Here is a 12,721-nt window from a genome sequence, read left to right as displayed (position 1 = left end):
TCTTAAAAAAAAAATGACTAAAAAAATTTAGATATAGAATATGTTGACATACACTCTTTTTTTTTAAATTTCTTTTCAGCATAATAGTATTCATTGTTTTTGCACCACACCCAGTGCTCCATGCAATCTGTGCCCTCTCTAATACCCACCACCTGGTTCCCCCAACCTTCCACCCCCCTGTCCCTTCAAAACCCTCAGATTGTTTTTCAGAGTCCATAGTCTCTCATGGTTCACCTCCCCTTCCAATTTCCCTCAACTCCCTTCTCCTCTCCATCTCCCCTTGTCCTCCATGCTATTTGTTATGCTCCACAAATTAGTGAAACCATATGATAATTGACTCTCTCTGCTTGACTTATTTCACTCAGCATAATCTCTTCCAGTCCTGTCCATGTTGCTACAAAAGTTGGGTATTCATCCTTTCTTTTTTTTTTTTTTTTAAAGATTTTATTTATTTATTTGACAGAGATCTCAAGGAGGCAGAGAGGCAGGCAGAGAGAGAGGCGAGGAAGCAGGCTCCCTGCTGAGCAGAAAGCCTGATGCAGGGCTTGATCCCAGAACCCTGAGATCATGACCTGAGCCGAAGGCAGAGGCTTAACCCACTGAACCACCCAGGTGCCCCAGGTATTCGTCCTTTCTGATGGAGGCGTAATACTCCATAGTGTATATGGACCACATCTTTCTTATCCATTCATCTGTTGAAGGGCATCTTGGTTCTTTCCACAGTTTGGTGACCGTGGTCATTGCTGCTATAAACATTGGGGTACAGATGGCCCTTCTTTTCACTACATCTGTATCTTTGGGGTAAATACCCAGTAGTGCAATTGTAGGGTCATAGGGAGGCTCTATTTTTAATTTCTTGAGGAATCTCCACACTGTTCTCCAAAGTGGCTGCACCAACTTGCATTCCCACCAACAGTGTAAGAGGGTTCCCCTTTCTCCACATCCTCTCCAACACATGTTGTTTCCTGTCTTGTTAATTTTGGCCATTCTAACTGGTGTAAGGTGTTATCTCAATGTGGTTTTAATTTGAATCTCCCTGATGGCTAGTGATGATGAACATTTTTTCATGTTTCTGATAGCCATTTGTATGTCTTCATTGGAGAAGTGTCTGTTCATATTTTGACATACACTCTTAATATTAAGCTTCCTATTTTAATAAATATACTATTGTTACGTGGAAAAGTCCTCACAAAAACAATCACTAAAATATTTAAGGTAAAAGATAAAATGATCCCAACCAATTCTCAAATAATTCATAAGATATATAAATATTGATGTAGAGATATGTAGGTATAAAAGAGAGAAAGGCAGAAAGACAGAGAGGATTAGAAAGCAAATATAAACTTATGAATCTGGGTAAAGGTTATAAAAGGTCATTTTTTTCCAACTTTTATCTACATGTTAAATTATAGCAAAATAAAAAATGACTGTAAGTTCCATTGATCCTTAAGATTTAGAAAACTAGAAAGAAAACATAACTTCCACAGTAATGAAAGAAAATGCCAGATAATCCTTAAGATTACAACTCTTTTTGAATCCATCAGAGAAGCAAGGTTGCAGAACAGGCAAGAAGTCTGACATTTAAAGAAAGACAGACCTTCCTAAGAATACAAGCACTATGACCCCTGTGGCAAGGTATGAGGGGAAGAGTAATCAGATGCCATCCAAGGTAAAGAAGAGAGACAGCAGACAAAGTACTTGTAGAGATAACAAAAGTAATGAAAGACTCTAATATGCATATCCAAATTGTACAGGAAGGCCCATACAGCATGTGTGAGAAAAAAGAATCCACCTAGATAAATAATATTCAAGTACTGGAATCAGGCAGTCCAAACAATTACAGCATATTTCTCATTAGCATCTACTCAAGCCAGAAGACAATGAAGTACCAAAAGAAAAATAACCTATCCACCCAGAATTCTGTATCTTTCAAAAATGAAGTCAAATATTTTGAACAAACAAAAGCTCAGAGAATTCATTTCCAGCACATCTGTGCTAAAAGACAAGTGAAAGAAGTACTTTAGCAGAATGTCTATAATATAGGAAATGTAGTTGTACACAAAGAATGAAGATTACCAAAATACTGAAGAATGAGGAGTGATGGTTAATTTTATGAATTAAACTGACTGAGCCAAAGGGTGTCAGATTCAGCATTATTTCTCAGTGTATATATGGAGGGTGTTTCTGGATGAGATTAGCATTTGAACCAGAGGACTCAGCAGATTGCTCTCCCCAGGGTGAGTGGTCAGCATTCAATTGTTTGAGGGCCTAAACTGGACAAAAGTCTGAGGAAGAGGAAATGCTCCCCTTTTTTTATTCTGCTTTTATACTTAAGGTAGGACATCAGTCTTCTCCTGCCCTTGAACTGGGATGTGTACCACTGGCCCCCTGGTTCTCTGGCCTTCAGATTACACCAAGGGCTTTCTTGGGTACCCATCTTGCATACAGCAGATTATGGGACTTCTCACCAAGTGACCCAATTCCTCATAATAAATCCTCCAACCTCTCTCTCTTTCCCCCACCCCCAGATTCTCTGTGACTTACAATGGGATTATGTCCCAATAAATGCATCACAAATTGAAAGTATCATAAGTTGAAAATGTTATTTGATGTACCAAATGTTATTTGATCCCTAGCTCTGCCTAGCTGACCTTAAACACGCTCAGAACACTTACACGAGCCTAGAGGTGGGCGAAATCATCTAACACAAAGCCTACATGGTAATAAAGTGCTGAGAGTCACATGTAATTGATTGAACACTGTACTGAAAGTGAAAAATAGCCTGGTTGTTTGGGTAGAGAATGGTTGTCAGTGTATTGCTTGAGCTGTGGCCACTACCCACCATCATGGGAGAGGATGCTCCCAGGTAACCCAGGAAAAGATCAAACTTCAAAAGATGGCTTCCACTGAATGCATATCAATTTCACACCATTATAAAGTTGAAAAATCCTAAGTCAAACTCTCATAAGTTGAAGACTAAGATGTGCATATATATGCATATATGTATCTGCACATATATAGAATAGATGTAGCTATCCTAAAGGTTTTGTTTCCCAAGGGGGTAAAAAGAGAAAGTAAATATAAAGAACACTTTTAAATTGATAATTGTTCTAAAAGAGAATTCAATGACTAAAACAAAAAAAAGTAATCAGGTGTGTGCTTATAGAATATTTAAAATATACAAAAACAAGTGCACAAAGGATAGGAAAGGCAACTGGTGAATACATGTTGTAGGTTGTGAGACCCTTAAGCTGGTCTGGAAACACTGTCTTATTTGAAGGTAGAATGTGACTAACCACGTTGGAAACCCTGAGCCAACCTGAAAATGGTCTGGCCATGCTGGAGAATACTCCCAGAGGGGCTACACAGAGACAGGGAGACATGCAGGGCGTTCTCACCCCAGCTCTTCCAGTATAACTAGTTCAGCCACCAGACATGTGAGCAAACAAGGCTCTGCGATGCCACCGCCATCAGAATTACCCCGCTGAGCTGTTCCTGAATTCCTGGCTCACAGAAACCCACTGCAGGTAATAAACGATTCATGTTTTAAGCCACAGAAATCGACAACGAAGGCAACTATACACAGCCCTTAGCACAACGCCTGGCTTGTAGGAAGGGCATGACTGTAGTTTTGATATTTTTGCAGTTTCAATATTTTAATGAATGTCTCATTAGTAACCGGCATTTAATTAGTAGTGGTACTCCCATTTCTGTGCACTAGAGGGCACTCCCATCTGCAGGCAGCTGGTGTCATTTTCCAACCACAGCACCAGGCGGAGCCAGCCCCTAATTTTTCGCTGTCCTCTGCAGAAGGTGAATTTGGCGCAAAAAAAAAAAAAAAAAAAAGGAGGGTGGCAGAGAGAAGGCTTCAGAACCAGTAAACTAGCTAGCATGCATAAGGAAGCTGAGTTACAGGACAATCTGCAAACACATTCTAAAAAACAAGGAAGCTTCTTTGGCTGTGCAACCCTGTGCCTGGGGCTGCCTGTACAAACAAAAGACCAGAAAATCCCGCCCCCCCCCCCCCCCCCCGCCTCCACTTTAAATGTAGCAGAGCAGGTTATATTCGCTTTAATCTCCTAAAAAGAGAGGGGATCTGCAAATGTATGCTTTCTAAACAATGCTGTACCTAATCTCTACCATATCTAGAAACAGAAAAGCAGTCTCTACGCTGCAGTTAACTTCTGTTCACGCTGTCCCAAATCACATTTGTACCACCACTGTAACTTAAAATTGGTCAAGTTTCCCCTTTTTATAGTTCTTTATTTTGTAAACACAGGATTTGAGAGTCTAGTGACTGTGAAAATGGGCCATGATTATGATTGCAGGAAATTTGGCACCAAATCCCTTAGAACGAATTGTCTGAGCCAAATACATTTTAAGTCTCCCCTTTTTCCAACATTCAAAGCATACTTTCCCCATAATCATTCCTAGTAACATGAGAGGGCTGGCAGCCTGCATTTACTATGACAGACTGCCAGTCTCGATGTCACTCCTGAAGGCTAGTCCTTACCCCAAGGTGGCTCATGGACAGCTGTGCTCGAATGGAGCCGTGGTCTTGAGAATAAAGAAGGTTTTGTGGTCAGCTTATCTGATTAGAGCGTTACACTGAGGTCAGGACCCTGCAGCCTGGTAGCGTATAAATCAGAAGGGTCCGGGCTGTGGGGGAATGAAGTTCTCAAGAGTGGGGACTCTCTGAGAGTCTCCCATAACCCCGCCTTCAGCTGACCTTCCATCTTGCTGATCAATCACAAGGAGAACTGAGGGAGAAAGGAATATGGGACCATCGCAAACCCCGTCTTGTGCTGGAGATAAAAACTGAACCAAACCAAACCAAACACCACATATGGTCAAGTCAGGAGAATAACTATTCGTCCTGTGCTTAGAAATGATGAGACTGATGGAGAGGTATAGTTCATGGTGATGTCTCACCATTTGGGGCTCCCGGGATGTATATGGGGCTTGCTTTTCTCTGACACACGGGTAACAGCAAACTCTATCCTCTTGGACTTGACCACAAATTGCAGGCTACAGCAGTCTCAGAGGATCTCTGCTCCCTCCCAGCCAGCTCTGGAAATTCCCAGGGAGTTTCATACACATGCTCCTAAGAAACCCTCTTGGCTCCTGTGTTCCCACAGTTGTGGCCCTCCATGCCTGGGCTATGTCCTAGGGCTCATCTTCAAGGTTCTTTTCAATTCTTTGAGACGTTTACCCAGCCTCTGGAGGCATGAGCACGTCCTCCTGCCTCCCAAACCCTCCAAAAATGATGAAAGACCATATTCTGTGGCCAACATCCATGTGCCTCTCTCTGAGATGACTTTCTTCTCACAAACCATTTTCTCCTCAAGCTTGAGCCCCACCCCGTGAATGGGCCCAGATCCACCAAACTCCACATGGGCGAGAGCACGTGGGCACCTTGTCTCTGCACCTTTTCTTTTTTGTAATAGTTGAGTCTGGAATGGAGTAGGATAGGGCTCAGAATCTTGAACAGGGTAGGGCTTTCTCAAGGGAGCCTGTTTCCAAGGGATGGAGTCCTTGGGTTCCGTTTTCCAGTATGATGGCCCTTCTGGGGTGGAGGGAACTCTATGTTTATGTCCATACACCAGTCTCATCATTTATAGGCACAGGATGGGTGGGAACAAACCAGCTCAGGGGTCTGCCCCTTTCTATAAGAAAATAACATGTTCCACAGCCTTCTTCCACCACCCACAGATATCAGAATGTCCTCAAGATCAGGCCAACCTCATCTCTGTCCGCACATCTTGACTTCCCCTCACCTCCCTGAGCTATGCTCTTTTCCTGTAATTTTGCAGCATGGGGTCCTGCAACATTGTTCCATCGTATATGGAATTTTTTGGCACAACAGTAGGTGTTAATGACCGGGCTCCATCCCTGACCACTTAGAGGTAAATAGTTTCTCCCAGGACACTGCTCTCCTCTTTTCCTTGTTGGACCCTCCCCTCACATTCTTTTCCTTTTTGCTTTACAACCCTAACCCCATTATCTTCCCTGTGGTTTGGTGAGGCTGGGCCTATGTCTTTCACTTTTTGCTGGACCTGCCCAAAGAGACCTTTGGAATTCTACTGGTGTGCGGAGATCGGCTCTGGTGGGGGTTGGGGGAGTGGTGGTGGATAAGTTTGGTGTTTCCCCCTGCTGCTTCTGACTTTAAACAGGTGCAGCCGCAGAAGGCGGGAAAGCTAAATAATTATGAAGAGGTGTTGGGGGAGGTTTGCTAGACCACGTGTGTGATGCTGACCAAGTGAATAAAGACTCTATCAAAAACACAGAAATTCAAGTGATTTTATTTATAACCTGAGAACCTGTGTATTTCATGGGTTATCCCAACGGGAACCGTCTCCATGTCTTTATACCAACATGGCCATAAAAGGATAGAACAGAGTGAGAACTTCCGCTCACACCAGCACCCCTGACTCTCTCTGCTTCCTGCTAAAAGACGCATATTAACAGTCACCACCCTGAGAGAAGGCTCCTTTCTTGGTTCCTTATTCAGGAAACTCAGCAGGTAAAATCCCAGGCAGGAATCACCCCAACTATGGGATGGCAAAGAGTATTTGGAGATGGCGTGTTCCAGGGTCTCTCAAATTATTCTGGGTTGATCGTTTTCACATTTCCGATACTTCGTGCCGAACTATGCCCAGTATTACTTCACCATTTTGGGGGGAAGTCTATGAGGTCTCAATCTTATGTCCACCCTGCCTTCCCCTTCCCAAACCTGGGACCCACTGATGCCTGCACCAGCAGGTTGAGCTCATGCTGGTTCCCATGGGATTGTCTAAGCAATTATAAACCTAGAAACCCCCAACCTACAAATCTAGTGAGTAATTCGAGATTTGGTGAGTGAGAGATAGCCCAGATTCCTGTGACCTCCTTAAAGCCCTGACTGCAAATGTGGCCTGGGACATGGGCAGCACGGAGCCATCTTCAGACCGCCCATGCGTAGTACTAGTGCCCTCCCCAGGGACTCACGACCTGGTCACCCCTTTCATCCTCACACACCCCTTGAGGTGGGCACTTTTACCAGCTTCGTCTTAAAGTGGAGGATTCTGAGCCCTAAAAGAGGTGGTTCTCCCCAAGTGAGCATCAGGCTGGGACTAGAGGGACGAGCACTCCGGAAACTCGAGTCTACGGGTTATGATTCTATCACGTGGTTCACACATGGAGTCACATCTGTGTGACTTTGACACTTTGACACCTGCCCATCTGTCTTGTCCCACCTCTCAACAGGCTCCTTTTGGGAGACTGAATTAGCCCGGTGGCTGGGACCCAGGACACCACCTTGCCTGGCCTTTTACACGTCGTTCTTCTTGTTGCAATCTTGCCCTCGTCTTGGGGGACACCTGACTGTGGACAGTGGGCCCCTGACATCAGCTATGAGCCTTCTGCCACTCGACATGCACTTGGACATGGAAGAGAGCCGCCTCATAGGGTTTCGGGTTTTCCTCCTGAAACCCCTGCTGTCAGCAGCCCTGCCCCTATGTGCCCCGCCCTCCTGGGCGAGCTTGGGACTAGTCTCCGACCCCTGCTTTCTCTCATCTTCCTCAAAAATCGCAGCCGTGCCTCCCGTGTCTGAAGATCTGGTTAGCGGCATCAGTCGTCCTGGAAGCTGGGTTTCCGTCAAAATGGAAAGAGAAGGGACAGAATGAATTCATGGAAGAGGACAGAATTGGAAGAGGGAGACTGAAAGTTCATTCTGGTTGTTTAAATGTTTAATTTGCAGAAATGGCAAATGACAGCAGGAGGGTCAGGGCCATGCCCCCTGTTTGCTCCTCTGGCTCTCAACAGCGTGCGAGAAGCCGGCTCTGCGAGCGCCGCTGACACAGAAGCTCTGCACCCGGCATGGGTTCTGGAGTCAGGGGCGAAGGAGACCTTAGGCACCAGGGCGCCTGCATTGTGGCGACCCCGCCGTGGGGGTCAGGGTGGTGCAGGAGGTCAGGCTGCCCCCAGCCATGCTCCAGGGATGCAACACGTGCCGTTCTTGATGTGAGCATACACATGCATCACACACACCACCTCCCACATACACACAGAAACACACCACACACACAATCACATACACACATGCACCACATCCCACATACATGCACACACATAAACACATCACAGAGAGCCACATACACTCCAGACACACACTATATACACACATACCACATCTCACATACATATACACTATACATACAAACACATCACACATACACTACATACAATATACCACATACATACACCACACACAGATGCCACATCGTACATACATAGACACACATCATACACAAACACATCACACATATACACATACCACAGCCCACATACACACACACACACATAACACACAAACATACCACAAAAACAGCCACATATACTACACACGCACACACACAAACACACATTCCTCCTAGGTTCTCGACTCTTACATGGTTCCATTACACCTCTTGACTGACACAGAAGATGGACCCTGCCCTGTCGCTGATGAAATCAGGGTTAAAGGCAAGTATCACAGGTGTTCCTCTGTGCATTCCTCTCCAGATACAATCTCCTTTGCCCAGGGAAGCTTCTGAAGCAATCCCAGAGCTCCTTCACAGTTTGTTTTAGCAAATTCCCATGCTTACACAATATTTAGTCCATAAGTACTAATGTGAAAGCCAACAGAAACCCCCCAATTATCTGTCTGTTCAGAGATTATCTGGGTTAAGAGTGAGTGACCTCAGGTATCCAAACCATCAGATTCTGCTAAGAATTCTTCTGTGGTGCCTAATACCCTTGGGATAATGTTTTCATTCACTGAACAACCCTTTATCAATGACCTGTGTTAGGTGACTGAGAGAGGCAGCCAAAACTGACTCCGATGATGTCACCCACCTTCCAGTTTGTGGGTGTGATAGTAGACACAGCTGGTGGCCTGCCTACACCACCTCAGCAACCACTACTATACAAGAGAGATTTCCTACTGAGAGCGTCACAGCTCTCTGCTTGAGGAAATTTTCTTTTCCGGTCAAGTGTATTTGGCCTGAATGTCGGACAAGCTGGATATGCCCAAGAATTATTTTCTCTGGAAGCAACCCTCAAATAAAAAATGGAAGGGACGTTGGTGAATAAACACTCCAACCTCTGACTTAGAGTGGTTTGTTGACATGGTCTCCCCCATGGGACCAAGATCCACTTGCCAACAGTAGTATCTGAATTGCTAATGCGTTCTTTATTGATTTGCTTCTCCCCTACTGGTGATTTGTGGTATTTCCTTTCAACTAAACTACTGAATCCTTGCCTCAGAATCAGCTTCTGGAAGAAGCCCTATGAACTCAAGGACTGACGGGTATGCAGAGATAATTAAAATTCTAGGAGAAATGGTAAAAAGGGACAGTAGAGGGCATCATTTAATATCCTATGAGAGTTCCCAGGAAGAGCAAATTGCTTTGAGTTGGGGAACTTGCAAGGACTTCATGGAGGAGAGTCTCTAAGTGGGGAGTAGGATTTGAGCATAGAGTGATTGAGTGAAGGAGACCTATGGGACTGGGTAAGCTGGACCATGAAGACCGGAAGTGAGCATGTATGCTTAGTAATGGTTCAGTCCAATAGAAGCATTACATGGAGGAAAACAGCAGCAAGCTGGTTTAGAAAGGATAGATTTAAGTGCTACGTCAAGGTCAGCTGTTTTTATTTAGCAATCTGGACGAATTCTGTCCAAAAGAAATGTCTGCAAGAATGGAAATGTTCCAATTATGAGCTGTGCAAAATGGCGGCCACTACTAGGTATATAGCCTTATGATGTATGGCTGGTACAACTGAGGAACTACATTTTAATTTAATTTAAATCAATTTAAATAGTCAACTTTTGGCTGATGGCTACCAAATCTAGTACTGCATTTCTGGGTGATAGAAAACAGCATGAGCAGAAGTGTGCTTTGTTGGAAATAATCTGAAAGCTGACTATACAGTAGATTATTAGAGAGATACTATAAAGATAGGCCAATTATGTGACAAAATCAATATGTGGGCCAGTGGGTTTTTTTCTAAATAGCATAGAAAACACTTCCTTCAAATATAAAAAGAAAAAAAATGCACAAAACATAAAAATAGAACAGACTTTCTTAAAATTGAGGAGGAAGGAATGGACCTCAAGAGGAGACATGCTGCTTTCTTATTTCCCACCTGCAGAAGTACCTGGGGGTCCCTGAGATTTCCAAGCTGCTCAGAACTGTTTGTTAACCACTAAACTAGGTCAACAGTAGTGGGGGATTCTGCCAGGATATTAGAGATGAAGAGGAATAAATGTGGGAGACATTACAGGGGTGGAATCAGTCGATCTTGGTATCTAATTGACCATGAGAAGTAAGGTTTGATGATTTTCACATTTATTTTCTCATTTATCTAAATCCAATCCCTGGTGTTATCTGGAATTTTCCCCATTAAACAATGGTCGCAAATACAACAGAGTTCACATGCACAACACTAAGTAGATGTTGAATAGTGCGGAAAATCTGGATTCATATCCAGGTCCGTTGACTCCAAGACTTTCCCCACAGCTTGCTGTCCACCTCCCACCCCTGAATAATACAGTCAGAGAGACAAGGTACCTGGCTTTGCTGGTGGAGGTACTCAATCAATGGTTGTAAATGCAGCAGCAAGTCTGAGGAGAAAATGATACATGGATATTGAATTGAGAGGTAATTTCAATTACAGTTAAAAGATAGAAGATGAGCTCAGAAGTCATAGGATTTCAGGTATTAGGATCATAGGGAATGAAGGTAATTTCAGGTATGAGGATAATAGGGAATGAAGGTAAGACAGTAAAAGTCAGGAAGACAAACTACTCTGTAGCTTTTGACCAAGAGTCAATGAGCAAGAGTCAATGGAAGGGAAGAGGTGAGATATACTGGGAATGCTTACTGAGCTGCCTACTGAATCTATTTCCTACTTTTGTGAAATCTTAAAGTACTCAGAACACCCAATGGCCTTCCAAAGGAAGTCCTTGGCCACTGGTCACCTTACTTAGACCCATGTGGCTTTTCATCAGGTTGATAGGACAAGAGATAGACCGCTGACAGTAGTCAGCCATGACTAGGTTAACCAAAGGCCAGTGTGGGGGATCCCACAGCAAAGCCCCCACAGAGACAGTGTGTTCTGCCTACTGGCTGGCCATTCCACTCCCCCTCTATCAAGGAGGTATTGCAGTCCATCGCCTGAAAGGAAGGGATGATCTCACAGCATCTTATGAACTCCAACGACTGTCAGACTACCTTAGTGATGACTTTTTGTTATTTTGCATTTGTATTCCCATTCCTCGCTTTGTTCCTAATTGGGAAAAACGATTGGTTGTGGACATTCAGCATGATTTTTAAATATGAGAAACCACGTTGGACCAAGAGGACAAATTTAACAAGGAGACCTGATTCTTTCCTTAGTGTTTACAATTCTGATTTGTTGACTGTCTTCCAAGATCTCCTCCTTTGACGAGAATCTGGGACAGCTGGGAGATTCGTGGTGAGGGAGTTGAAGTGATTTGTAATTACATTTTATTTTAGTTTTAGTTCCTGTTGGTTTTTTCTGAGCATGTGTACCTTTAAGGTTTTTTTCCCCCCTTTTTCTTGTAACACTAGCACCTCAGAATGCCAAACTAATTTTCTTTCTCCATCCCCTGTTGGTTTCAGATGACAAGCTTTTAAAAGCTCAGCCCTGTTAGTTTTAGAGTCTTAAGACTCATTGTCTTGTAGCCTTCCTGTCCCCTGTTCCCTTCTTGTTGTTGTCATCTACCAGGGTGTTCCAAATCTCTGATTTCCCTCTTTGAGTGGTGTCTCCCCTTTAGTTTATTGAGAGATAAGTTGAAGCTTTTGAATCTGAACAAGGCCTAGCTAGCTGAGCTTAGTCTGTTGGGCAGTATCTCTGCATAATCCCACCTTCAAAAAAGAAAGGGTGAATGCCTGGAGGCTGTGTCTCAGAAACCCCATTGCTTAGTCCACAGTTTTATAAAGGAAATTCAAGCTTCTGGACTTGTCTCCACTGACTGGCATGATTGACACAGTGCCAGGCACTGTGCTGTGGACCTGGTGGCTTGTGGCCTCGACTGTCTATCACGAAGACCACATAGGCAGCTGAGACCACCAACCAGGTCTACACAGACTCTCTGTAATTATTCTACTGGACATGCTGCAGATCTGCACTCTGGTGGCCTTGTAGACTTTGCCTTACCTTCGCTTCCAGCAAATGGAGAAGGAGAAAAACCAGGCCTCATTCATAAGGACCACTACATAACACGAAAGGTAGTGAGCATTTACTTAAAAGAAGGATCCCAAACAAAACATTCTAATCAAGGCTTTTATGTTGGCACCATAAAATAGTTATACTGCCAAAAAGGATGCATTTTAGAATAGAATACTATTTTTAATTGGTGCCTTTTTTTTTTTTAAAGAAAATTTTACAGCCCATTTTTATTTCCATTCTGGCCCTTGACAAGTTTTCTTGATTATGTGGTCACCACCCAATAATATGTGACTTAATTGATAGTAAATCCTTCAAATTAGCTTTTTAACAATGATAAACAAATGCATCTTGTAACAATTTAAAATGGGAATTCTTCATACTAAATTTCTTTTATATTAACTGTAACCAGATGCAGAAACAATCCCTTCCACTTAATTCCTAATTAATCTACTGCTTTTCCTCCCACCCCAAAATAGAGTGAAGTTATAAATTAAAAGAAGAAACAGCC

Source organism: Mustela nivalis, assembly GCF_964662115.1.
Source record: "Mustela nivalis genome assembly, chromosome: 5".
NCBI lineage: Eukaryota > Metazoa > Chordata > Mammalia > Carnivora > Mustelidae > Mustela > Mustela nivalis.
Note: the sequence above shows the minus strand (reverse complement) of the source record.